The sequence below is a fragment of the Callithrix jacchus genome, chromosome 1, assembly GCF_049354715.1.
Source record: "Callithrix jacchus isolate 240 chromosome 1, calJac240_pri, whole genome shotgun sequence".
Lineage (NCBI taxonomy): Eukaryota > Metazoa > Chordata > Mammalia > Primates > Cebidae > Callithrix > Callithrix jacchus.
Window position 1 is genome coordinate 156,047,692 of NC_133502.1, and position 25,772 is coordinate 156,073,463.

The window sequence follows — 25,772 nt, forward strand, 5'->3', positions numbered from 1 at the left end:
TTTTTTTTTTTTTGAGATGAAGTCTCACTCTGTCACCCAGGCTGGAGTGCAGTGGTGCCATCTTGGCTCACTGCCATCTCTGCCTCCCCGGTTCAAGTGATTCTTCTGCCTCAGCCTTCCAAGTAGCACCTGCCACCACACACATGGCTAATTTTTGTATTTTTAGTAGAGACAGAGTTTTGCCATGTTGGCCAAGGTGGTCTTCAACTTTTGACCTCAGGTGATCTGCCTGTCTTGACCTCCCAAAGTGCTGAGATTATAGACGTGAGCCACCATGCCCGGCCCCTGCATGAGTTTTTATATCTATCATTCATCCTCATGTTTATTGCTTTATCAATCACTCTTTGAACATAAAGTATATATCAAAATATATATTAAGCTGTGCTAATTCCAGGGAGGTCATATAGGTATTGGGAAATGAGTGATGTATACAAACGTATCTAAGACCTTATCCTTACTTTTATACTAGATTTATTTAAAAATATTTTTTCTCAATAATAAATTAACTTTAGCTTAATGTAATATTTTTACTTTCCGCACTTCTAATTTTTAAAAAAGTTCTTGACTTTTGTCAAAAGTCAAAACATATTGTACAGTTGTATAAAAATTTTTCTTTATATTCTTATTCTATACATTTTTTTCCTATTTTTAACATTTTAATTCGTATTCTACTTTAAAAGCTTTTTATTAAAAACAGAGACACAAATACACACATTAGCCTAGGCCTACATAGGGTCAGGATCATCGCTGTCACTGTCTTTCACCCCATCTTGTCCCACTGGAAGGTCTTCCAGGGCAGTATCAAGCATGGTACGGTCATCTCCTGTGACGACAATGGCTTTTTCTGGAATGCCTTCTGAAGGATCTGCCTGAGGCTGTTTTACAGTTAATTTTTTTAATAAGATGGAGTACTCTCTAAAATAATCATAAAAAGCATAGTATTGTATGTACTAGTAACACAGTCATTTATTCTCATTGTCAGGTTTATGTCAAGTATGTAATTGCATGTGCTATCCTTTTATGCCACTGGCAACACAGTAGGTTTGTTTACACCAAGCATCACCATAAACCCCTGAGTAATGCATTGTACTAAGATGTTGTAACAGCCACAGTGTTACTAGGTGGTAGGAAATTTTCAGCTCCGTTATAATCTTATGGAATCACCATTGTACATTTGGTCTCTTGTTGACTGAGATGTTGTTATTGACACATAACTGTATTCCTCATGGGCTCTTATGCTAAATGGGACCTGTGCAGTCCTAATTTGCAGAACAAAATTTCAGGCGCTGAGTAGACCTGGAATCCATGCCACCTCTAAGGCAGCCTGAGGTGGAGAGATGCAAGATGCGTCTGATATAAGAAAGCCCACATTGTGTTTAAGGCAAATCAAGGCTGTGTCTCTGGGAGGATGAGGCTGAGCATCAAGATCAAAGGCAAATGTCAGCTCTCAAACGGAAAGACACATAGTGAGGAGAAAGTGGAGATACAATGGGCAGGGTGGAGTACAGTGCCAGGATAAGTGAGCCCAAGATGATGGCAGCCAAGGAGAAGACCAGGGGAAAGGCGATTAGGCTCCTGGCATGCTCCACTGGGTAGTGTTGAAAGTTGAACATAGGCTTGTTGCTCAATTATCAACAGTTCCAGGTTTTTATTTGCTTCTGAAATTATTATTATTATTATTTGAGATGGGGTCTTGTTCTGTTGCCCAGGCTGGAGTGCAGTGGTGTAATCTTGGCTCACTGAAACTGTGGCCTCCTGGGTTCAAGCGATTCTTCTGCCTCAGCCTCCCAGGTAGCTGAGATTACAGGTGCCTGCCACCACGCCTGGCTAATTTTTGTATTTGAAATTATTTCTTGACAAAACTAGTACAAGTAATCTACAGATCTAGCCCAACTTGTTCTCTAGGTATGTTCCAGATCCATTAATTTAACATGCCTAGTTGAATGCAGTGGTTTTGTTTTTAATTTTTTCTAAGAGGCAGTAGAACAATTTTTTTAAACAAAAATCTTATCTGGAATCCAACAAAGAAATAAAGAGGACATAGCATAAACTTTGAACAATCAGTAGAGAACACTTCATTGTTTGCAGAACTTCTAAAGGTCTCAAGGGAGTCCTAGAATTATGTAGAGCTCCCTAGCCAAGAATTCTGTAGAAACGGCAGGCCAAGAAGCCAAGGTCAGTTCTCAATTGAGAAGTTGAAGGCTTCAGTTTAAGAGCCAAGTGCCTGAAGACGAGATATTGTCTTTTTTCCTGTGAACCCATCAAACCTGGAGGATGTTTTAAAGAACATTTAGCCCATTGCTGAATGGGAATCAAGGCAATTCTGGATTATTTCTTCAGAAAAGATTAAGGACCTCAAATTTTGTGGTTTCCTTTTCAGTCTTTTCATATCAACCTAACTGCAGCCCTGCAATGTTCACCCCTGTACTACAGAGTAGTTGACAATGAAACATCACCATGGAGACCATGAGTCAAATTGTTCATTGTGTTGTGAGCACAACTGATAAGGCAGGAAAACTCATTTGTCTGCAGAATGACTTACTTTGTGAAGGATGCTTACTGAGGGAACCAGAAAAGTAAACCAACCATGGAAGAAAACCCATCCACCTAGTCAGGGACCTCCAAAAAGTCTCTTCACAGTGTTGGGGCAACAGCCACATTTAGTTCCTATAGGCTGCATTCACCAGCTTGCCCAGAAGATTTGGAAATAAGGGAAAAGAGAAAGAGCACACAGTTTCTCCTGGAGAATCTATACAGAGCTGATTTTTCCTTGTTCTATTGTTGAAAGCTCACATGGATGTGGAGAAAAACTAGTAATATTATTTCTGTGCTGTGCATTGGGTAGACATCAGACAAATGTGTTTCTGACTTCCAGTGTGGGGTAGGGAGAAGTTTTGGATTTAAGATCCATATGTTCCTGACTCTGACTCCAGTATAGCGCCTCCTTTGCAAGGTGACCTTGAGTTTTTAACATGAGTTCCCTATACCTCAGTTTCCTGCTAGGTAAAGTGAGGGTTCCTTTAGCTACCAACAAAGTGACATGGGTGGAATAATAGGATTTCATCAGAGTCCTCCCAATTTGTTAGAGAAATATATACCACTTGAAGTACGTATTTCTCCCTTGTTGTGGGATGGGACGCTTAAAATAGTAAAAGAGACTTAACTTGAATCTTGAGGGATGAATGCCAGTTTGATAATTGAATAAAGAGTATAAAGAACATTTTCAGACAAAAGGATCAGCATGTGTAGAGAGCATAGAGCTGAGAAAAAAAAATCACAATAGATTCTAGGGTCTATTGCAGTTGAGAAAGATTGAAATGTGGGGCGCCTGTGATGAACAGAGAGAAGAAGGATAGACCAGATCAGAGGTTGTGAAAGCTTATTAAGCCTTTTGGTATTTATTTTGACAACATTGAGATATTGTTGAAAAATTTTAAACAGAAAAATTAAATGGGACCTTAGTCATGTTAGAAAAACCACGTTGGCAGCAATGTCAAACAGAGCTTGGCAAACTATGGCTTATGGGCCAAATCCATTCTGCTCTTGTTTTTGTAAATAAAATATGATTAGAACACAGTCACACATTGATTTTTATGTCTATGGCTGCTTTTGCACTACAACGGCAGAGTTGCAACAGAGTCCCTGTGGCTGCAAAGCCTAAAATAATTGCCATCTGGCTCCTTACAGATAAAGTTTGCCAATCGCTGATGGAGAGTATGGATTAGAGGAAAGCAAAAGCTGGAGAGAGGTAGCTGGAGAGAGGTACAAAGCCATCTTAAAACTATAAAAGCCATGGCAAGAGCTTGAATGAAGCTGGGACAGGAAGAAAGACCTCAGAAGAAATGGAATCAATAAGACTAATCTTATGTGACTAATCAGATGTGGGGGTGGAATGCAAAGAGGATTCTAGGGCAACTCCCAGTTTCTAGCTTGGGCAACGGGGCAATTGATGATACCAGTTGCTGACATTGGGATACCAAAAGGAAGAGCAGGTTTGGGGATGAGAAGGATGGCTCCAATTTGGACAAGTATGATTGGGACATGCAAGTGGAGGTGGTAGATGGAAGCGTGGGTCAGCAGCCCTGGAGAGTGATCCGCTAGCGATGTATAGATCTGGGAGTTGTCAGAATATAGATGCACGGATTTCTCAGAAGCACGTGTAGAGTGAGTGAGGGGAGATGGCCAATGGTGGGATGCATAGCAGTGTTTAGGGATGGATGCAGGAAGGGGAACCTGAAACGGCAATGGTGAAAGAGGTCTCAGAAGGGAAGAGGAAGACTAAGAGATTATTTTCTGGGTAAATTATGCCAGACAAAGTAAATCTAACCACCAATGTTCTATAGAGAGAATGGGGGTAGGTAGTAATTTGGGGCAGGAGGAAGAAGGAGTGAAGGAAGAGGGATTTGAAGCAGCTGAAGATAAGGTGAAGAAGAAATAGCCTCCACTTATGACCCACTGATGGGCCAGATACCATCCTAAGTGCTTACTTTTGTGAGTTCATTTCAACCGTGCAACAGCCTTTCAAGGTAGGAACAGTCATTTCCATTTTACATGTGAGGAAACTGAGGTGCAGATATTCAGAAACTCATTCTAGGTTATGTTGCTAGCACACGGCAGACTAGGGATTCTAACTCCCAAACCCATGCCCCTGAATCCTGCCAGAAAACTCATTGATATCAGCAACCCTTCTCCATGCCCAGCTTCTTATAAATAGCAGTTGTTTTCAAAGCCCAGCTCCAATGTTACGCCTTCTGGAATAATGGTCATAACTCACCTGTTATTCTGTGCTGGGTCAGCATGGCAGGACCTTGAGGCAGAATTATATTAGGTTAAGAGCACATACTCAGAAGTCCGACTGCTTGGGTACAAATCCTAGCCCCAGTACCTAAAAACTACCTAACCTCATTACTCAATTTCTTGGTGCCTCTGATTCCTCACTTATAAAATAGGGTTATTAAGAGTCCTTATCATGTAGATGGTTCATGAACACTTAGAACGGGACCTAGTGCCCAGTGAACATTCAACAACAATAACTCTCGAGTGACTCTCAGGATGTGTCAGGCATCATTCTAAGTACTTTCTGTATATTAACATTTAATCCTCTCAATACACTTCCAAGGAAAATATGACTTGTCCTCATTTTACAGTTAAGAAATTGAGGCATCAGGAGGTTAAGTAACTTGCTGAAGATTACACATCTCAAACAAGTGGTAGTATTAATAGTGTTACGAGGCCGGGCATGGTGGCTCACACCTGTAATACCAGCACTTTGGGAGGCTGAGGCAGGCAGATCACAAGGTCAGGAGTTTGAGACCAGCCCGGCCAACATGGTGAGACCCCATCTCTACTAAAAATACAAAAATTAGCCAGGCATGGTGGCAGGCGCCTGTAGTTCCAGCTACTTGAGAGGCTGAGGCAGGAGAATCACTTGAACCCAGGAAGTGGAAGTTGCCCTGAGCCGAGATCACGCCACTGCACTCCAGCCTGGGCAATAGAGCGAGACTCTGTCTCAAAAAATAAAAATAAAAACAAAAATAGTGTTATGAGCCCATCCTTGGTCCCATCAGAGCGAGTGTTTCTTTCTCTTGCTCATAATTCAGTCTGGCACTCAGCGCATTGTATTGTAAGATATTGTATATTTGCTTGTTGGTCCCAAAGAACTGAACAGGTCTTTTGCTTTTTTTGTACCCCCAGCTACTCATACATCTGATTTGGGAACTTGTACTGAAGGGTAAAGTGAATTGAAGGGTGGCCTTGAAGCCAGGAGGCTGGTTTTTGGACTCTTCACCTCTGGGTGATAGGGTTTTATGTTTACTTTGTATTAATTGAGCAGACATTTAATTTTTGCTGGAAGTCACCTGGGCATAGTGGCAAGACTCCTAATGATGGGACCTGGGGCAGGGTGGAAGAGAAGACGTGCTGAAACTGATCCCTAGGGTTCTAAAGCTGAAGGGCACCTCCAGGATCTCTTGGCCCAATCCGTCGAATGGAACAGTGTGGGACTAAGAGCCAGGTCATACCTCGCTGTGGCTTTGGGCAATCATTTCAATTCCATCACGACTTCACAGTCTACAAAATGGCTCTCTTAGCCAGTTTGCAATAATATAAAATGATTGATATATGTATATGTCAAAGGATTAAAAGAAAACTTTAGGGCTCTAACCGTACACATTCTAGTTATTGTGACTATGAATATAGTTGGCTCGGTAGATGTGTGCATGTGTAATGTACTTGTTACATGAAGGAACATTCCTGTCCCTCAGTTTCTTCTTTATGAAATGAGACAATGCTAGTACCTACCTCATAATGTTGCCGTGAGTTTCATATATCTACCTGTACTCCAGTACAGTTTTTAGACAAGTGCCTTACATGTAATAAGCATTCAGTCACTGTTATTGAGGGCAAGGATTTTTCTCTCTTTGAGAAAACATTATATTCAATGTTTAGAACTGACACATAGTGGGTGCTCAATAACTATTGTGTAATGAACGAGAGAGAATTTAAAAAATAGCAATCACCAATAAGCCCTTCTGCAAACTGTAGGCAATGCCCCGCTTTTTATTAGCAGAACTTAGCCTTGGGTCCCATTGCCAATAGGAGGTGAGAGGTGAATTCTCAGGGAATGTCTAGGCAGATTTGTTCTGGTTCTGAAACCCTGTGCCCCCAAAACACTTCTCTCTCCCTTGTCAGGAGGTTAACCCTTTGGAGCTGGAGAATGCAGATGTAGGCTCAGTGGCATAGCTCTCAGCTGAACTGGAGACTTACAAGATTTGGCGAGTACTGTGGAGCTTCATTGCTGCAGTGGCTGTTCAAATAAAAGCTATCTGTGGCGACTGGCTCTTTATGATCCTCCAGATAGTCTGGGCAACCCCTCTAGTTGGGGAACCCTGGGGCAGGTGGTGGAGTTATCCCTGGTTTTGTGTCTGTAGCCCCAAGTCCCTTGCCTCAGCTGGTGGGAAGCACGTGCTAGGGGGTGTAGTGACCCATCTCTGTTAGTTCCAAAGGCTTTGAGGGGCACCCTCTGTGATCCCTGCCTCACTAGATGATAAGTCATGTCCACTGTAAACAGTCATCTGGGAAAAGTGGTTATACTCGAGTACAGATTCCTAAGGCTAAACATCGTGCACAGCAGTTTCTAGATTCCAGCAAGGATAGCAGTTCCTTCTCACCAGGCAGCCAAGAAATGGAAGGGTCTATTCCCTGTGTATTTATTGAAGGGTATAAAAAAATAGTGTGGACTTTGGAATCATACTGACCTGGGTTTGAATTCCACCACTTACTAGTTGTGGCTTTGTGCAAGTCTTTTAACTTCTTTAAGTCGTGGTTTTCTCTATCTTCAGGATGGGGATAATATTTCCCTTGTGGCTCTACGTAAAGTTTACGTAGATAAAGGATACAGCCCCTGCTCTCCAGAAACAAATATACCATATTCAAAGCCACCTCTCCCCATCTCCTATCATCTTTGAAGCAACTTAATATACTTTCACTTTTTTTTCCTCGTTAGCTGAATCGTTGGTTCCATATGCAAAATGGGCCCTGCAGAATTTCCAAGTTATGCGTGAGTCCAGGGACAAAGACAGTCTAGGCTTCCAAGCGGAGGCCCTCTACTGCACAAAGAAGAATTCAATAACCACCATAAAAATGTGTCGGGATTCCTAGCATAGAGCCTGGCATATAGGTGGTACCTGACACAAGGCAGCTGCTATGACTTATGTAAGCAAGTAAACAGATTTAGTCTAGTCTCAAGAACGGGGTCAGCAAATGTTTTCTGTAAAGGGCTAGATAGCAAATAGTTTAGGTTTTGTGGGGCCATATGGTTCTCTGTTGCAATCACTTTGCTTTGCTTTGTCAAAGTAGCCATAGATCATACTTAAAGCAATGGAGCATGGCTGTTTTATGACAAAACTTTATTTACAAAAGTAGGCTGCTGGCAGGGTTTGGTTTCTGGGTTATAATTTTCTCACACAAGGAAACTGAGTCCTGTGATATCTACATATGCTAATTGCTAATAGCTTTTTTCTGTTTTATTTTTATGGTGATTATTGAATTCTCTAGAGCCTCCGCTTGGAAGCCTAGACTGTCTTTGTCCCTGGACTCATGCATAACTTGAAAATTCTGCAGGGCCCTTTTTGCATATGGAACCAACATTTCAGCTAACAAGGAAAAAAAGCGAAAGTACGTTAAGTTGCTTCAAAGATGATAGGAGATGGGGAGAGGTGGCTTTGAATATGGTATATTTGTTTCTGGAGAGCAGGGGCTCATCTAGAGGGCCTGGTATGGAGTAGTCAGACTTTTGTGAGTGAATTCTATAAATGGATCCTACATAATTCCTTTCAGTCCTCCTACCGCAGCTGTATGTCACCGAGGATATGGGACTCTGCCTAATTAGGTGGAACACTCTCATCTGAGATTTAAAACAGAAATGTCCGTGACAAAATTGGGCAGCCACTTTGGGTTGTTTCTAGTGTGCTTGCAAAGCCTCGTGGGATTAAGGCTAATGCTCCTGAAATATCAGAGGGCAGTGTTTGTTGAAGAGGATGGTGGTAGATATTTTCTAAATATGGCCATACCAATGTGTATGCCATTCTACAAGTTCTTATTACAATGTGATATTAACATTCTTCCATCAAGAAGTATAATTTATGTTCCTTCCCTTGGACCTGGTGGAACTTTGTATATGGTAGAAGTGATGCTGCATGAATTCCAAGAGTAGACTTCAAAAGGCAATATGGTTTCCACTTTTTTTTTTCCCTCACTTTTAGAACACTTGTTCTTTTTTTTTTTTTTAACATAGGGTCTGGCTCTCTCACCCAGGCTGGAGTTCAGTGGTGTAATCTTGGCTCAGTGCAACCTCTGCCTCCTGGGCTCAAGTGATCCTCCTACCACAGCTTCCCCAGTAGCTGAGACCACAGGTGTATGCCACCAGGCCAGGCTAATTTTTTTTGTATTTTTGATAGAGATGATATTTCACCATGTTGCCCAGGCTGGTCTCAAATTCCTGAGCTCAAGTGATATGCCCACCTCAGCCTCCCAAAGTGAGGACACTTGTTTTTAAAATTTATCCACCATGTTGTGATGAATCTCAGTGCACATGGATAAGCCTTATGGAGAAACCATTCTGACAGCCTCAGCTAAATCCAGACAACAGTCAATATCAATGTGTGAGTGAATAATTCAGATAATTCCAGCCTTTGAGTCTTCTGGTCAAGGCTTCAAACATGATGAGTAAGGGAGCAGTGATTTCCATATGCCTTGTTTGAATTTTCTATTCATCTCCAACCTCTGGAGAGAAAAGAGGGGCTGAAGGTTAAGTTGATTACCAATGGCCAGCAGTTTAATCAATCATGCCTAGATATTGAAGCTTCAATAAAAACCCAAAAGGACAAGGTTTAAAGAGCTTCTTGATAGCTGAACATGTGTAAATGCCTGACAGGTGGTGTGCCTGAGAAAGGCATGAAAGCTCTGTGCCTCTTCTTTCATTCATCTCTTCATCTGTATGCTTTGTAATATTCTTTATAATACACTGCTAAATACAGTTTTTTAAAAAAAATTTCCTATTCACAGTGAGATCACAAATAATTATTGCTTTTTGAAGCCACTAAATGTAGGGTAATTTGTATTATAGCATTAGATAGCTAATATTGGTTGCAAAGATATTGCAACCCTGTTCTGCCCTGTCTTTCCTATTGTGTCCAGAGGACTTGATAGGACAATAATACTGCTACAAGGCAGCAAGCACCCTGAGTTCATTTGTTCATTTGTTCATTCATTCATTCATTCATTCATTCATTCATTCATTCCCTACTCTGCACCAGGCTCTGTGTTAATGTCTGGGGAAACACAGATGTATATGCTGCTCCAGCTCCTGCATTCAAGAATGTGCACATCCCACAGGAAGACAGACAGTAACCAACTCATTAAATTTACAAACTGGTAAGGGATGAAAGAAACTTGCATAAAGTACAGCAGAACAGTGAGGGGAACAATTATTTTTATCTGGAGGACTTTGGAAAGGCTTTACACTGAAGGTGACACTCGATTGGGTTCTGCAGGAAGTGTAGTGACGCACTGTGCAGCCAATTGAGGAGCAGAAATTCTAGGCAGAGGGAACTGCGTGCATAAAAGTCTACAGGTGGGAAGGCCTGTAGAAGGCTGGAGGATTGCGGCAGCTGCAAAAAAGAAGCAAGGAAAGTAGGATGGAGCCCTATTGTATTGAGCCTTCCATGGTTGTTCTAAGGAGTTAACTTTCTTCTCTAAGCAACAAAGAGCCACTTAAGTATTTCGAGGAAGGGAGTGAGTGAGCTGACAAGACCTGTATTTTGGACAGGCCATTTTCCAGTATTGAAGATAGGCAGGAAGGATTAAAGCCAAGGATTCCAGTTTGGAGTCTGTTATTTCCTTAGAGATCCTGGAAGGAGATCTTGGGATAGGGAAGTGGTCTGCAGCGATGGGGAGAAGATGGGTATGTGAGTGTGAGCATCAGTACCTGTAAGAATCAGGAAAAGGGAGGTATTCCCCTCCCCTGGCCTGGGTGATAGGTTCAGGGTGGTGATGCTAACAGAGACAGGAGCAGGGTGTGGGGAGGATCATGAGTTGTGAGGTTTGGACTTTCAAGTGGAAACATCCTGTAAGCAGTCCATATGTGGAACAGAGGCCCCGTGGAGAGATGTGGGATGGAGATAGAGCATTGGGAGTTGTCACATCATAGGTATAATCGAAGCCGTGGGAGTGAATGAGGTTATTGAGAGCAAGCGTTTCTCAACTTGAAAACACAGGCCTCCACTGTTTGGCAAACATAATGTTGGCGCATCTAAGATTCACTCACCGCGTCATCCACCAAGGATGTCCCTACCACCAAGGAGATGTTGTCAAGCTTTGCCCTCAGTGATTTGTATTGGAAACAACAGAAACATCTCTTTCCTTTGTAAAATAATAAATTATAACACTGAACATGACTTTTTGAAAATTTCTTTATCTTATTCCAAAGATTCTGATAGGGCTGGCATTTTGCTCTTCCTTCTCCTCCCTAGTGCCTCTATGTTTCCTTCGAATCTAACACAGAGTCTGGTGCAGAGTAGGGGATAAATGAATGAATGAATGAAGAACTCAGGGTACCTTCTGACTTGTAGCAGTGTTAGTGTCCTCTCAAATTCTCTAGGACATAATAGGACCAGACAGTGCAGTACAGGGTTGCAAAATCTTTGCACTAGCTCTCTACGAAACAATTTGGGGAGAAGATATGGGAAATTAGAAGAGTTCAGGGGATGGAGGCCTGTGCTACACCAACATTTAAAGGGAGAGCTGAATAAAAGGACCCTGAAAAAGGAAATAGAAGATGCCGGGGATATGAGAAGGGGAAAAGGAGGTGGAAAGAAATGGAGCAGGGCATCTGGGTAAGAGTGAGTTTCTGGTGGGAGGTTTACTGTTCCAGGTACTGAGATAAGGTCCAAGGTGAGGCCAGTGGTGAATGGATGGGAAGGTTACAGATGCACATGTTGCACATAGAAACAGACGTGACTGTACATGGGTACAGGCTGGGTCAGGGTGGAGGTGGCTTCCTTCCCTCAAGGGGATCTTGACTGCATGATTTGATGCTGCCACACACCAGTTATTTCACAATTTGTGTAGCTAATTTAATGAACTTTGGAAAGTTCTGCGACATCTCTGCCAGTTAAAATGATTGTGTCTTTAGGAAGTCGGGGAGGTGAGTGGCCTGGGCCTGTGCCACTTGTCCAGACCCTGTTCAGAGAAACAGTGGAGGCAGAAGTGGGGTTGCAGAGAGCTGGGGAGTGAGAGAAAGATGGAGGAGCAGGGAGGATGTGGGCCAACTATTCTCTCCTTGGTTGACTAAAGGCGTAGCTACTCTTTCTCCTAGGAAAGTCATCTCTGCTCTGACAAACAGAAAGCACATGGTATCTGGCCCCATGTCTCTTTGCGATTCCAGTCAATGCACAGAAAGAACATGTTTCCATACTTAGATTTACCTGTGTTTCACCTCCAAGGGAATTTCTTCAGAAAGCAAAACCAAACCCCAAACTCTGCCCATTTTGTATGTATGCGTTTTGGTAATTTTTTTCAGTGAGGATGTTAAAGCAATGCCAAAAGAGTCATTAAATCAAACGTGGAGTTACCTTCTGTACCATTTTAGTATCCGGGAACAATTAAGCCTAAGCAAATAAAATTGCCAATGTCCTAAAAATGGAAAAGAAATCCCTCTAGCTTGCCTAAACCCCTGGGACTTTGGATGGCCTAACCAGCCCTTTTGTGCTCGTCTGACCTTATGGAACAGGTCTCTAGATTTTGTTTGCCTGTGGTTTTTTTGGTTTCGTTTTGTTTAAAAAAAGTTTTTTTAACCCTACACATGAACAGTTGCAACCATTTCCAAGACGGTCCTGGGTAGTCAATAAGCACGTTTGTTTTTCTAGAGAGATGTATTTTGATAAAGAGCAGAAAGTACGATGAGGAAAATGTCAGAAGGAATTAAATCAAGGAGTGACATAATTCCCAGGGGGAGACAGACGTCAGCTGCATTCCCCGTTTCTTGCTCTAACCTTGGAAATCTTTCAGAACTCATTGGAAAATAAATATGCATGTGATGGAGAAGTGGGTGAATTCAATAGCTACAATAAGAGAGATAGAATGAAATGGAAACACACCCGTGGTTGGATTATTAAACTGGTTTAAATTCATAATTCACAGCTGTATGTAAAGCATTGTTTTTCATTGTGTCCGCCTCTTTGTAGGATTGCAAAAAAGGTAATTTGGAGTTCATTCTTTCTGACCTGGAACACGGTATTCTGTATAGTAGGCTCTCAATAACAATTTGTCAAACATTAAGTGCATAAGTGAGTGAGAATGAAAGAGTAAATGACCAAGGTGTCTAGCTATAGGAAGGAGAAAAAGGAACTTGTTGGGTTATACGAGATTAAATTGTTGTGCAATTAAAAACTAAACAGAAAACTCTGTGCTCCTGTGCTCCTGTAATGTAGGCTGGTTCACACCCATGATTGTATTCAGTTCTCTCAGCAATACTGTGAAGTAAATATTATTATCTCTAATTTATAGTTAGGGAAACTAAAGCTTAGGAACATTAAGCAATTGCCCAAAGTAGCATATTTAAGAAGCGGCAAACATGACACTCACACCTGGGTCTGCTGACTCTTAACCAAGCCTTCCTTTCATCCATTATAAGACACTGGAAGGCTGGAGATATGTATATTTAATTCAGCCTCCAGGGATACTGCATGTTTCCGAAAATGTATCAGTAGGATTTCATTTTAGATTTCCAAGCTCTAATGTGAAAACAAAGAAGGATTCTCATCTGTTTGGATAGTTTAAATGGAGTTTTGTTTGAAGTTGTGAGACTGATGAGGTTTTTCGTTACTGATTTTATACACTTGGGTTTTCCTGAAATTTGGGTACTTTTATTTAAAAATTAAATTTTATTTTACATTATTTACAAACTCGGCACGGTGGCTCACGCCTGTAATCCCAGCACTTTGGGAAGCTAAGGTGGGTGGATCATCTGAGGTCAGGAGTTCAAGACCAGCCTGCCCAACATGATGAAATCCTATTTCTACTAGAAATACAAAAAAATTAGCTGGGCGTGGTGTCGGGCACCTGTATCCCAGCTACTCGGGAGGTTAAGGCAGGAGAATCTCTTGAACCTAGGAGGTGGAGGTTGCAGTGAGCTTAAATCTCGCTACTGCACTCTAGCCTGGGCTACAAGAACAAAACTCCATTTCAAAAAAACAAAAAACAACCCCCCCCTAATAGTCTCAAACTTAAAGAAGAGTTGTAAGTACAATTCAATGAATTTGTTTTTTTCCTTTAAAAATATTTGGAAATAAGTTACCAGGCTGATGGCTTAGGATCCCTGAATTCTTCAGTGCGTATTTCCTACAAGCAAGGATATTCTCCTATATAACCACAATGCAACCATGAAAATCAGGAAGTTAACATCTATGCAATATGATTATTTAATTTGCAAACCCCATTCAAGTTTCATCAGCAGCCTCATCACATTTGTTCAGTCCTTCTAAAAGACTTCAATTTGGAATCATTGTCCTTGGTTGTCCTCTTTTTTTTTTTTTTTGTTTGTTTTTTTGAGACGGAGTTTCGCTCTTGTTGCCCTGGCTGGAGTGCAATGGCGCATTCTCGGCTCACTGCAACCTCCGCCTCCTGGGTTCAAATGATTCTCCTGTCTCAGCCTCCCAAGTAGCTGGGATTACAGGCATGTGCCACCATGCCCGGCTAATTTTTTTTGTATTTAGTAGAGACAGGGTTTCACCATGTTGGCCAGGATGGTCTTGATCTCTTGGCCTCGTGATCCACCTGCCTCGGCCTCCCAAAGTGCTGGGATTACAGGCGTGAGCCACCGTGCCTGGCTGTCCTGTCTCTTGAGTCTCCTATAGCATAAAGCGGTGTCTCAGTCTTTGACTATTTCCATGACCTTGACACTTTTGAAGATCATGGGCAGCTATTTTTTAGAACATCTCGCAGCATGAGTTTATCTGATGTGTCCTCATGACACCTTTCCAGTGGTGCATCCTCGGCAGGGATAGCGTGGAAGCCATGCTGTTTTTCTCGCTGCCTCCCATTGCAGGGTGTGGAGTTCCAATTCATCCCGTCACTGATGATGCTCGCTATGCTCGCTTCCTAAGGTGACATCTGCTGGGCTCCTCCACTGGAAAGTTACACTCTTTTTCCCCTTTGTAATTTTGTAGGGAGATACTGTTGAAATAACGGAGACTGTTTTCCATCACACTTTCACTTTTTAAGTTGTTTACCAGGTGGACTTGTGGTTTTCAACATTGGGCCATGAGTTATAATCCATTAATATCATATCTATTTTGATGTTAACATGTGCCAGATTCAGCCAGTGGGAGTCCTTCCAATTTGGCCTCTGTGTCCTTTTGACATGTCCCTATCATTCTTTGAGTCCCTCCTCATTCTCTGGCACAAGATGCTCCAGGCTCATCTTGTTCTTTCCCTGCCCTAGTCCTGGAATCAACCATTTCTCCAAGGAACCCTGATTCCTTTTAGGTCAAAATGTTATTTTAAAGCCAAGATTTGGGTGCTAGATGTGCTCATTACTTTCAGGGTGTTGCTATTCTCAGGTTCTCTGTGTGGACAGAGCCAGCAAATACACACACACACACACACACACACACACACACACACACACACACAGGCTTACATTTATATCTATAGTTATTTCTATACTTTCTTTCTACATATGTATTGAAAACAATAAAGACACACACATAGTTCCAATTCCAGACAAACGCCACACGATTCATTCCAGTTTTCTCCTTTTCCGTATTTGTAACTCCCTTCTCCCATGGTGTAAAACCTAGCTTCCGTTATCCTTAATAGATTTATTTATTTATTTATTATTTATTTTTTTGAGACAGGGTCTTACTCTGTCACTCCGGCCAGAGTGCAGTGGCACAATCAGGGCTCACTGCAGCCTCAACCTCCCAGGCTTAGGTGGTCCTCCCACCTCAGCCTCCTGAGTAGCTGGGACTACAGGGACCTGCCATTACACACTGAAAATTTTTTTTAGAGAGGGGGTTTTGCCATGTTGCCCAGACTGGTCTTGAACTACTGGATCCAAGCAATCTACCCACCTTGGCCTCTCAAAGTGCTGGGATTACAGGCATGAGCCACCACGCCCAGCCATATTTATGAAGGTAACCTATCTTCCCTTTCTGCCACTACCCCCCTCTGTGTGCAAGCCTTCTTCCCCCATCTCAGGCTCTGAAACCCATCCCCACACATGTATGTTTGCCTCACCTTTCTTAGGCTTTCACTTCTCTTTTATTATTATTTTTTTAAAACAGATGGGATCTCACTATGTTGCCAAGCTTGGTCTTGAACTCCTGGCCTCAAGTGATTCTCCTGCCTCAGCCTCTTAATGCACTGAGATTACAAGCATGAGCCACCAGGGCTGGCCAACTCCCTCTCTTTGGGCCATCCTTCCCTCATATGGACAGCTTTCTCACCCCTCCCAGGCTCTGACACCCCACTCTGGACTGTACCCACTTCAGACTCCCTCCTGACCCTGCTAAGAAGCCAGCACCCTGTGCGAGGTGTCCCCTCTACAGGCTCAGGCTCTGATACCCACTCTTTTATTTTTTTTTTTTTGAGATGGAGTCTCCAGGCTATAGTGCAGTGGTGCAATGTTGGCTCACTGCAATCTCCACCTCCTGGGTTCAAGTGATTCTTCTGCCTCAGCCTCCCGAGTAACTGGGACTACAGGCCTGTGCTGCCAAGCCCAGCTAATTTTTGTATTTTTAGTAGAGACAGGGTTTCGCCATGTTGGCCAGGATAGTCTTGATCTCTTGACCTCATGATTCACCTGCCTCAGCCTCTCAAGGTGCTGGGGTTACAGGCGTGAGCCACCACGCGCAGCTAACACCCACTCTTGACCGGCACGGCTTTCCCATGCCCAGCATGGACATGGCTTTGTCCTAACCAGTGGTTTAGGACTGAATTCTTCAGAAAAAAAAGGGAAGAAAAAGAAAAGGAAGGAAAGAAGAAGAAGATAGAGAAGGAGAACAAAGCAAGTGCTTATCATGTTAGTTAAAAAATAAGGTAATTTGTGATGAACTAAAAATCATCTTTTATCTCTTAGAAGGTTTTATCCAGGCTAAAAGAAGATGTTGTTTAAAGGAGAATGTATTTAGGGCTGGGTGTGGTGTGGCTCACACCTGTAATCCTAGCACTTTGGGAGGCTGAGGCAAGAGGAGTGCTTGAGCCTAGGAAGGAGCTCGAGGCCAGGCAGGGTAACATAGTGAGACCCTGTCTCTACAAAAAAAAAAATAGAAAAAAAATTAGCCTGGCATTATGGCATGCCCCTATAGTCCCAGATACTTGGGGGGCTAAGGCAGGAGGATTACTTGAGACCAGGAGTTCCAGGTTACCACAAGCCATGGTCTCACCAGTGCCTTCCAGCTTGAGTGACAGTGAGACCCTCTCTCAAAAAAAGAAAGAAAAATAAATAAAATACATTTTGTGAATGAAGCAGGCAATAAGCAGAATTGTTCTTGACTGTGTGGATATCTTTGATTAGAACCAGGCATCTTTTGACACCTGCTTGTATGGTCCTTTCTTTCTTTCTTTCTTTTTTAAATTAGACTTTGAGTTCTGGGGTACATGTGCAGAACGTGCAGATTTGTTACAGAGGTATACACATGCAATGGTGGTTTGCTGCACCCATCAACCTGTCATCAACTTTAGGTATTTCTCCTAATGCTGAGTCCTTTCTTTACCACAAGGCCTGCAAGGCAAATAGCTGCATTCCTCAGATTCCCTTGCAGTTGGAGTTTTGGAAGCAAATTAGATTCCACCAATGAGATGAACTCCCAGAAGACTTGGAGGTTGGAAGCGGGTTGGAAGCCATGGTCCTGTTGTCATTGCTACTGGCAAGTGAGGTCGTAGACACACGCATGTCTGTGAACTGACTCAGATTTACACATGTCATGCTGACTTTTTGAGTGTGAGAGGCGTTGGTGGCTTAAGTCAGAAGCAGCAGTAGTGACGGTGTCCTGACCTCTGATCTTAGCTTTGGAGGTGTGCACTGAACCAGTGGTTCCTCTAGAATGAGTCCCCTAGCCGTCCAAGGATTATATAAACACATCATTTTCGATATTAAATGTCCTCTGTTTAAAAAAACTGAGAGGGGCTTCTGTTTCCTGCACTGACTCCTAACTGCTACCGTGACCATGTATTTAAGGAGGATTAGATAATAGGCAATGGACATTAACTTCTAGAAGGGTGTCGCCACTTTTATTTACATTAGAACTTGTTTTGTACTTATTGTGGGTAATATGCTTAACTAGACTTGAAGATATTAATAAAAGCATCAAACACACACATCCTGGTCTCAAGGAATTTTCAGACTAGAAGAAGGAAGTAGAGTTAAAAAAAAATAAGCAATTAGGTCTAAAATAAGACAGATGAGGATAAGTGTTGTAAAAGAGATATAAATAGAACATTCCTCAGAGGTCACTGAGTAAGGTCTAAGCTCCATTCCATGGCATTAAGAGTCTCCCAGCTAGTCCATCCCTTCAGCATCACTTATTGCTACTCACCCCTAGGTCAATCACACCTGATGTCCAGCCATTCCGAACTCTTTGGCATGTCTTACGTTCCACTTTCCCTTTTAGACTTGGAATACCTAGAGAACTCACATCCACGCTCCAGGACCAAACTTCAGTGTCATCTGTTATATAAAGGAATCGTGCAGAGTTCATCTCTGCCTTTTGGACTTCCGATTAACTGGGGCAATAAGATGTCTGTTAAAAGGGTGTCTCTCTCCTTTCCTTTTTTTTCTTTTTTGAGACAGAGTCTCTTGAGCAGTCTTGAGTATAATGGCACAATCTCGGCTTACTGCAACCTCTGCCTCCCAGATTCAAGTGATTCTCCTGCCTTAGCCTCCCAAGTAGCTGAGACTACAGGCATGTGCCACTATGTCCAGCTAATTTTTGTATTTTTTTTTAGATGAAGTTTTGCTCTTGTTGCCCAGGCTGGAGTACACTGGCATGATCCCACCACAACCTCTTCCTCCTGGGTTTAAGTGATTCTCCTGCCTCAACCTCCAGAGTAGCTGGGATTACAGGCATGCAACACCATACCATGCCCATATTTTTAGTAGAGACAGGGTTTCTCCATGTTGGTCAGGGTGGTCTTTAACTCTGGACTTCAGGTGATCTGCCCACCTCAGCCTCCCAAAGTGCTGGGATTACAGGTGTGAGCCACCGCACCTGCTCTAATTTTTGTATTTTTAGTAGAGACTGGGTTTCACCATGTTGCCTAGGCTGATCTCAAAGTCCTAATCTCAGGGGATCTGCCCACCTTGGCCTCCCAAAATGTTTGGATAACAGGCGTAAGCCACTGCACCTGGCCTCTCTTTTCTTTAAAGTTGTTGCTTCCTGGTCATTTTAGAGAATGTGGCTTCTGAAAGGAGAAATTATGCTATTAAAATCCATTCCTGGCCAGGCGCGGTGGCTCGTGTCTGTAATCCCAGCACTTTGGGAGGCTGAGGCGGGTGGAGCATGAGGTCAGGGAATCTAGACCATCCTGGCTAACATGGTGATAGCCCGTCACTACTGAAAATACAAACATTAGCCAGGTGTGTTGGCCGGTGCCTGCAGTCCTAGCTACTTGGGAGGCTGAGGCAGAAGAATCATTTGAACCCGTGAGGTGGAGGTTGTAGTGAGCCGAGATCACACCACTGCACTGCAGCCTGGTGACAGAGAGAGACTCTGACTCAAAAAATGAAAAAAAAAAAAAAAAAAAAAAAAAGCCACTCTCCCTTTTTCCCAGGAGACTCTTTTATTGTTGCAAAGTAGTTAAATAAAGCAAAACTTTTAAACACTAATCCTTTAAAAATTTTATATATATCCACAGACTCCTATATGCACACATTCTCATATATGAAATTCTAATTCCTGACAGTTTCTGACTACACATGGGATTTTTTTCCCTTGGGGCCCAAGTTCTCAATGAACTGCCAGAACAACTGTCAAGCTGAGCTTTGGACACACATAGAAGGAACTGTGCAGTCGCATATCTTTTTGTAAAGATGGATCCTTTTCTGTATTCTAAATTAATTCATATATTGCATGCTCCTGCCACTTATTTGGGGTCCTGGGGGTGCTTAGCATTGCCAGTGTTATTATGGCACATTTGTGGAATGCTGTATGTTTGGAAAATAGTTTACAATGGTTTGTTAACAAGCATAAGCTGAGAACATTTCAGCAATGATTGATTCACTTTGTAAAGCACTGGCAGCAACAGATAATATTTATGGGATTGCAAAATCCCATTAAGTGAACAAAGTTCCATTTTTCCTTCTTGGATTCAGCCAACATTTATTGAGTGCTGACTAAATTTTATGCACTGTGCTAGAATTCGACTGAATGAATGGATGCTCATTAAGCAACTGCTATGCCAGCTATTGGGTAGGTATTCCATTGAGTGAATGAACACATCTTTGAAGGGCCTTCTATGGACCCCAGTATAAGGCTAGAATTGAACTAAGTGGATAGCATCGTATTATGCATCTCTAATATGCCAGACACTGCACGAGCATTCCATGAAATGAATAAATATTAGGCACTTTCTACGTGTGAATCATTAAGCTAGGCACTTTACCATACATGATCCCGCTTAATCCTCTCTACTATAATAGAACGATTATTACTATTCCCATTTTATACATGAGGACACAGAGGCAAAGAGGCTAAGATTCATGCCTAGAGTGTAGAGAAACTGAAATTTGAACACAAAACTCCTCACTCCGTAGCCAGTGCTCTTTCTGTTATGTAATCATGGCTTTCCGTGTATATAGAAGCAAACCTAATTTTATAGCATTAAAACAAATGAGAACTGATGGTATGCTGAAAATCACCATGTGGAAATATATTTGTGTAATATTCTCAGAGCAAGAAGAAAACATGACCTTACTTGCTAAAGCTTAGTCATTGGAGCAGTTAAAATTCCTATGTTCTTGAGTCCTGGTGTCTCTTTTATGAGAGAGGTTGAGTTAGCTCTCAGGGCTGTAGAGACAATTCCCACTGTGGTTGCTACAACTCAAGTAACATTTCTCATCCAAATAAGAGACAACAAGAGTGGCACTGCCTGAGAAAGGCCAGAGAATTGTACTCCTGGATTACGTCCTTGTTTTTAGGCCGTGTCTTATGCATTCTGTTAATTAGCTCAATACCTAGTGCATGCCAGGCACTGCGCAAGTGCAGGATGTACAGTGACACTTGGTCAATTCTTAGCTGTGTGGCTTTGGGCAAGTTCTGTTTTTGAGACGGAGTTTCGCTCTGGTTGCCCAGGTTGGAGGGCAGTGACGCTGTCTTGGCTCACCACAACCTCCGTCTCCCGTGTTCAAGTGATTCTTCTGCCTCAGCCTCCTGAGTAGCTGGGATTACAGGCATTCGCCACCATGCCTGGCTAATTTTGTAATTTTAGTAGAGACGGGGTTTCTCCATGTTAAGTCAGGCTGGTCTCGAACTCCCGACCTTGGGTGATACACCTGCCTTGGTCTTCCGAGGTGCTGGGATTACAGGTGTGAGCCACCATGCCCAGCTGGGCAAGTTCTTTAATATCTCTGTCTCAGATTCCCATCCAGAAAGAGGCCAGGTGTTTATGGGGGATATAATTATTCTTCCTTTTCTTAAACTCTTAACATTCAATTTCTCAGGATATAAAATAAGTTTAATGTTACATGCTGCTATCTATCTATCTATCTATCATCTATCATCATCTATGATCATTTATCAGCTCTATATCTATTTATCATGTGTCATCTACATATTTCATCTACATAAACAGTTAAGCAATGTCTTCTTCTGATTCGTTATTTCTCTTAATGCCACAACCCTACAAAGTAGGTACCTATGCAGTGAGCTATACTCACACCAGTGCACACCAGCCTGGGGAACAGTAAGACACTGTCTCTATCAAACAAACGAACACCCCAAAGCAGACAAAACAAAACAACAAAAACAAAGTGTGTACTCTTACCCAATTTTACAGATGAGGAAATCGAGGCCCTGAGAGATGGCTAATAAAACGTCACATGGCTAATAAAACGGCAGAAACAGGATTTAATCTCAGGTCTGTCTGGCTTCGGAGGCTTGCTCTCTTCTCCATAGTGTGTTGTGTTTGAAAAGACACTGATGATAAAGTACGTTAAATACTCCTGTGGTAGTCGATTCTAACGATGAAATGGCAGAGCAGGATCCAAGGTAGGATTGGCCCATCCAGTTAGTTTACTCTCCATTTGCTTTGAAAGTGATCTTTAGATACTGGAAACAGAAGTCAGTCTTCTCCAGTAATGACTATAGAAAAGCTGTGCACGCCAGGCGCGGTGGCTTACGCCTGTAATCCCAGCACTTTGGGAGGCCGAGGTGGGCAGATCATGAGGTCAAGAGATCAAGACCATCTTGGCCATGGTGAAACTCCGTCTCTACTAAAAATACAAAAAAAAAAAAAAAATTAGTCAGGTGTGGTGGCACGCGCTTGTGGTCCCAACTACTCAGTAGGTTGAGGCGGAAGAATCGCTTGAACCCAGGAGGTAGAGGTTGCAGTGAGCCAAAATTGTGCCACTGCACTCCAGCCTAGTGACAGAGCAACACTCCGTTTCAAAAAAAAAAAAGAAAGAAAAAAAGAAAAGCTGTGCACACTAGCTACATGGTTGGTATCTTTGCAGACATTCTTCCTGGCTCGAGCTACGGGAATGGCACAGAGCCCTGAAGCATGGGAACAGCAGGTATGGCTTCCAGGGGCACCACTAGTTCTTTATGCTTCAATGTAGCTTCCCTTCGAAGCCATGGTTTCTTTCATCTATAGAATAAGAGATGATAATTTGCTCAGTGATTGCCATGGGGGTTAAATAAGAAACACAGATGAATGCATTTGGAGGAGGCACATGTAAATGAAGTTTAACTCACTATGGAGTGAATCTGTATATTAGGCAATCTCTGAGTACTGGGATACAGTGATAAATAATGTGCCTCTCATGCCTGTCGGGATGGTCTTTCAGAGAAAACAATGCAAAAATGGCAGCGTGGGCAGGCTATAGAGAAGGGAGTCATTATCTGGTGTTTGGCTGGACAGTTAGATATGGGGAAGCCTTCAAGGGATATATTGCGAGCTAAGGGGATGGGAAGAGGGGAGAGGGGAGAGGGGAGAAGCAGTTCTTCAGCCTGGATGGGATGTGGGGATAATGTAACTGCACCAGTCTTCCCTGATGCTGCAGCTGTTCGGAGATCCTTGCCTTCGGCCTCGTTCTTGGCAGAAAGTTTGGCCATAAGTGGTGCTGTGGAAAATATCTCTGTGGCTAATGAATCAGTTCATTAATAACACTTAAAACAATGAGAAAAACCCTTTGCTGGTTTGTTCCCATCACAAATGGGCATCACATATTGCCTCATCACATCTTTCAACCCAGTGACCCAGGTCTCCTCCTTGTTGCTGGAATCACAGTCTTCACATTTCTCAGGATGTGTCTGGAACTTGGTGACCCTTAACAGATGTACTGTGTGCTATCACTAGGGTGATGAATGATGCCAGATGTAGATTTTACCCCTGCTGTTCTCCAGGGACTACTATGATAGAGCCTTCTTAGAATCTTAAGGCTGTTGAATCATAGCTGTGGGATGTGGGGCATATTTTCTTGATAACTTATATAGGAAGTATACAAGTATAGGAGTATATGGACTCAGTTTTCGTGCCTATGAAAATTGGGATATATGACCTCCCTGAAAGGGTATCTGTGAAGAATCGATGAAATCCTGTGCAAATGCTTGGCATAAAGTAGATTCTCAGTGAATGTTACTATCCTCCAACTTTTCTTTTTTTGCATCCGAGGTCAGCAAACTATGACTGGCAGGCCAAATCTGACCGTCTACCAGTTTTTGCAAATAAATTTTATTGGAACATAGCCACATCCCCATTCATCTAGGCATCCTCTGTGGCTGCTTTTGTGTACAATGGCATAGTGTACAGCTATGACAAAGACCAGATAAGTCATTCACCCACAAAGCTGAAAATAGTTACTATGTGGTCCTTTACAGGATTTCTTTGTCAACGCCTGTTCTACATAGTAGCCTTATCTCTGTGCCCCTTTCTTCCCAAAATTTCTCTTTATCAGATTAAATGCAACTAGTGACTTAGACCACCACTCCTATGTCAAAATGCTTGATCCCTTTGGCTGTCATCCGAATGCAATCCTGTTGATTACAAGTCCTTTGTACATGACTCCTGGTACTGCATAAACTCCGATCCTGCTGGCTTTGGCCTGACCAAATCTGAGAAGGTGTCTGGAAGAGTCCCTGTACAGATAAGCATGCTTTTCATGATGGTAGCAGCTCATTCTCAAAAAGCCTCAGGAGTCACAGAACACTGCTTTGCCCGGACAAATCTCCAAAGGGGCAAAGAAAGTTTCTGAGGTGTTCTCTTTTCTCAGACAAAGATAACATAACGTTTGTCAGTTGGGTTCTCTGGGAAGCAGCCTATAAGAAGAAGTTGGGGATATAAGCAGTTTATCGGGGAAGGAATGTCAGTTGTGTTAAATAACAAGCAGCAGAAGCAGAATTGGGCAAGGAAAGCCTTCGTACCATGACAAGGAGAACCTCAGACCTCAATTCAGGCCTCCCAGAGCTCTGCCAACCCAGATGAGAGCTCCAGAGTAATGACTGCCTGCTACAGGAGTTTCATGTTAGGCAGAAATGGCCAGGCATAGTCCTCGTGCCCAGCGGCAGTCCTCATGCCCAGCCATCGGCTAGAGGATGCTCAGGAGGAGTGTGGCCCTGGCTTGAAAGCGGAGCTGTCCTGAAGGTGTTATGGCAGGACACTATCAGCTGCCTTCTCTCATGCAGCACAATGGCAAGTTCTTTGTTTAAGAGAGATCTGAGCAGTGCACCTCCACATCTGCCCCAACTCGCAAAGTCTAGCACAATCCTGGAGTCACATGCAACATAGCCAGAGACAAATAAGCATGTCTCTGAGAGAATTGAGTATCTGGTTTTATTTGCACTGGGCACCAAAGTCTTGATTTTCATTGTCAGGGAGAGTCTTTCCAAGCAGGAGAATCTTTTTTCTTTTTTTTTTTTGAGACACAGTCTTGCTCTGTCACCCAGGCTGGAGTGTAATGGCGTGATCTCAGCTCATTGCAACCTCTGTCTTCTGGGTTCAAGTCATTTTCCTGCCTCAGCTTCCTGAGTAGCTGGGATTATAGGCCCACGTCAGGATGTCTGGCTAATTTTTGTAATTTTTAGTAGAGAGGGGGTTTCACCATATTGGCCAGGCTGGTCTGGAACTGCTGACCTCAGGTGATCCGTCGACACTGGCCTCCTGAGGTGTAGGACTTTAGGAAGGTGACTGAAGGGTTTGTTGAAAATGACTGGGAGACTGAGTCCATACTCTGTAATGATAATGATAATAAGGGGGATGATATAGAGTTTCTACATGAATATAGAATCAACAAATTACAAGGACTACTTATTAGGCACTGATGTTAGAATCTCTCTCCTCTGCCCTTCAGTAGCTGTAGCTTACCCAGTGTGAGTGTGGAGTCAGCTCTGATCCCACAGTGACTCTTCTCCCAGGAATTCTTTGCTACGTTCCTTACTATCTTCTCATAGGCAGTGAAAACCAAGGCACATGCTTCTTGCTTCAGAGTCTATCACTAATCATGTGGACAATACATAGTCTTTTCTCATGAATTTATCTAGAGGAGATGCCGAAAGTGCTTCATCTTTATCACTTGATTTCTATGGAAGCTGAATTTTACCTCTAACGAACCGTCTAAAAAGCTACCTGTGTCCACTGCTTGCAATGACAATGAATGTGGGAGCTGCTGTTTTCTAATCGAACATGCTGGTCTACACTTATGCTAGAAAAATATGTCCTGCTTCAGGGTGGCCATTCTTTGTTGTAAGTCAAGGAAGAGCATCTGAGTCCTGATTGGTAGGAAGAATCACTGCCTGTTGATGTACAGACAGAATACCTTTGTAGCTCCACTATACTTTCTGTGTAAAGTATTGAACACCCCCGACATCAGTATTCAAAATTAATTTAGGGCAATGATGGAGCCTTCTTAGAATCCTAAGGCTATTGCATCAGAGCTGTGGGATATAGGACATAGTTTCTTAATAACTTGTATAGGAAATATATAAGTATAGGAGTCTATGGACTCAGTTTTCATGCCTTTGAACATTGTGAAATATGACCTACCTCAAAGGGGTTTT

At 42.7% G+C, this 25,772-nt stretch overlaps 1 long non-coding RNA gene across 1 annotated transcript in view; it reads left to right on the forward strand.

The window, feature by feature from the left end:
* Window positions 1-25,772, forward strand: part of LOC128932567 (uncharacterized) — a 220,879-nt gene that overhangs the window by 93,510 nt on the left and 101,597 nt on the right. The gene's annotated exons all lie outside the window — the stretch shown is intronic.